The sequence below is a fragment of the Tachyglossus aculeatus genome, chromosome 23 (assembly GCF_015852505.1).
Source record: "Tachyglossus aculeatus isolate mTacAcu1 chromosome 23, mTacAcu1.pri, whole genome shotgun sequence".
NCBI classification, from domain to species: domain Eukaryota; kingdom Metazoa; phylum Chordata; class Mammalia; order Monotremata; family Tachyglossidae; genus Tachyglossus; species Tachyglossus aculeatus.
This window is the reverse complement of record NC_052088.1, coordinates 31777938-31780678: the sequence shown is the minus strand read 5'-3', so window position 1 is coordinate 31780678 and position 2741 is coordinate 31777938.

Here is a 2741-nt window from a genome sequence, read left to right as displayed (position 1 = left end):
CTGTAAAATGGGGATTAAGACTGTGAGCCCCACGTGGGACAACTTGATCACCTTGTATCCCCCCCAGCGCTTAGAACAGTGCTTTGCACATAGTAAGCGCTTAACAGATGCCATAAAAAAAAAATTGATCAGATCGGGCACAACCCCTGTCCCACACGGGGCTCACAGTTGAAATAAATGTAAAAAGCAAAATGAGTTCTCGGCAGAATCCCTGAAGCGCAACCAGTCATCAGTTGCACAACTGTCGTTTGGAATTATTGGCATGATTTTATTTACCTTTAGAGTTGCCAATATTAAAGGAGTTCTTCACAGATTTCTTGACACATTTTTGATGGAGAAAGACACGGGTGCATAGTCGGCTGTTTTCTGCTCTGACCATAGCGTCCAAAGTGCAAAGTAGTACAGAGGGTCTGGCTTTTAGGGGTAAAGCCTTCCAGCGGACTGGGCCAAAGGCAGGAAAGTCAGGAACAGAAGGAAAGAGACAAAGACCGAGCAGGAGGAAGAGAAAAATAGAAAATGAGAGAGCGGGAGACAGAGAGATGGGTGGGGATGTCTTTAGACTTGCCAGTCCTCTATCCTGGAACTCTTCCCCCCTTCGTAGAAATGTGACCGTCATTTTCCCCACCTTCAAACCTTATTAAGGTCACACCTCCTCCAAGAGGTCTTCCCCGCTTAAACCCTCTTTTCTCTGGCTCCCTCTCCCCTCTGCCTTGTCTACTCAATTGGATCTGTAACCTTTGGGCATTTGCTATTTGCCCCACACTCAGGCACACAAAACTTATGTACATATCTATAAATTATATATATTATAAATGATTTATTTTTATTAATGTTTGTCTCCCCCTCTAGGCTTTAAGCTCATTACGGGCAGGAAGCTGTTATTATTATTTTTATTATTGCAAGGCTCTGGTGGTCTCAAACCTCTACTACTGGAAATCATATTAATTGAGTGCTTACTGAGTGCTGAGCAGAAGCAGCGTGGCTCAGTGGAAAGAGCCCAGGCTTGGGAGTCAGAGGTCGTGGGTTCTAATCCTGACTCTGCCACATCTGCTGTGTGACCTTGGGCAAGTCACTTAACTTCTCTGAGCCTCAGTTACCTCATCTGTAAAATGGGGATTAAGACTGTGAGCCCCACGTGGGACAACCAATTACCTTGTATCCCCCCCAGCGCTTAGAACAGTGCTTTGCATATAGTAAGCGCTTAACAAATGCCATCATTATTATTACTATTACTTGGGAGAGTACAATTTAACAGAGTTGGTAGGCCCATTCCCTGCCCACAAAGAGCTTACAATCCAGAGGCATGGGACAGACATTAATACCAAAAAAATTAATTGCGGATATGGACAGAAGTGCTGTGGGGCTGAGGGTGGAGTGAATAGAGGAAGCAAATCCAAAATGGAAACCTTTTAGCTGATTGCTTCTGCTGATTGACCGATCTAAGAAATTCCCATATTATCGGAAGAACTAACAGGCTGGGTTTGAAAGGAAATGCTCATAAATCGTGCTGGGGCGGCCGTCTCCTCTCACCTCCAGGACTCGTTCCCCTGCCAACTCTGCATTTTTACGGACAAGACAATATCCCCTGAGGGGCAGCCCAAAATTGGAGCTTAGTTGTTTCAGAACCCGATTGGGCGAAGATTTGTTTCGTGATGGAGACTGCCCGCCGTCTCCCCGGTAGCTCAAACGAAGCTTCAGAGACATCATCCACTTCCACGCCGGCCACCTCAGCAGAGCTCCTGGGCTGCTGCTTCTCTTTTCTAACAAAGGGGAAACGAGAAAGTATCCTTGCCCATCCAACCCACGTGCCCCAGGAAACTAATAGACACCGGTGAAACAGGCTGAAACACACCCTGCAGTCTCACTGCAAGAACAGATGCCTACCCAAATTCTTGGCAGAACCACTTTCACTCAACAGCTTCTTGCTTTAAAAAAATAAATATTTTTCACAGGAGGAGAGATGGAATTCACTGAACCATTTCAATTATTTGCGTGTTTTTTTCTGCTGGGGGAGGACGGGGGAGAGAGAAGGGATAAATGAGTCCTGATGTTTTACTGGCGAGGACAGTTGGTAGAACTCTAATCAACTGATTGAACAGACATGTCAGATGAAGTAAATCAAGAAAGGAAGAGTTGATTCCGAGGCCTCAAAGAAAAAAGATGTAATTTGGTGAGACATAAGGCGCCGGAATTCTGGCTCTTGGCTTTTTTTTATCCACGCACCCAAACAGCATCCCAAGTTCCCTGTGCATGGAGTATTGGGGAAGGTCACATGCAATTATCATTATTTGCAATGACAGTTCCAAATAGCCATTCCTCAACCACCCAAAAAAACAGGAATGTGGGGGTTAGGGTTGGAAGGGAGCAACCCAAGCTCTTCTTGCAGTGAAGCAGTGTAGCCTAGGGGAAAGAGCAGTGCCCTGGGAGTCAGAGGACCTGGCTTCTAATCTGGCTCTACCACTTGTCTGCTGGTGTGACCTTGGGTGAGTCACCTCAGTTCTCTGGGCCTCAGTTTCCTCATCTGTAAAATGGTGATTCAATCCTGTTTCCCTCCTACTCAGACTGTGAGCCCCAGCTGGGTCAGGGACTTTATGGGCCACCATCAGGGGCTGAAGTGGGTCATGATTGCCAGTAATGGGAGCTGGAAACTCTTAAATTGGTTTTAGACTCATGCAGGAATAGAATTTTCGAAAAAGGAACTTTCCATCAGATAGTTCTTTTCCAAAACTACTCTTGTTCCC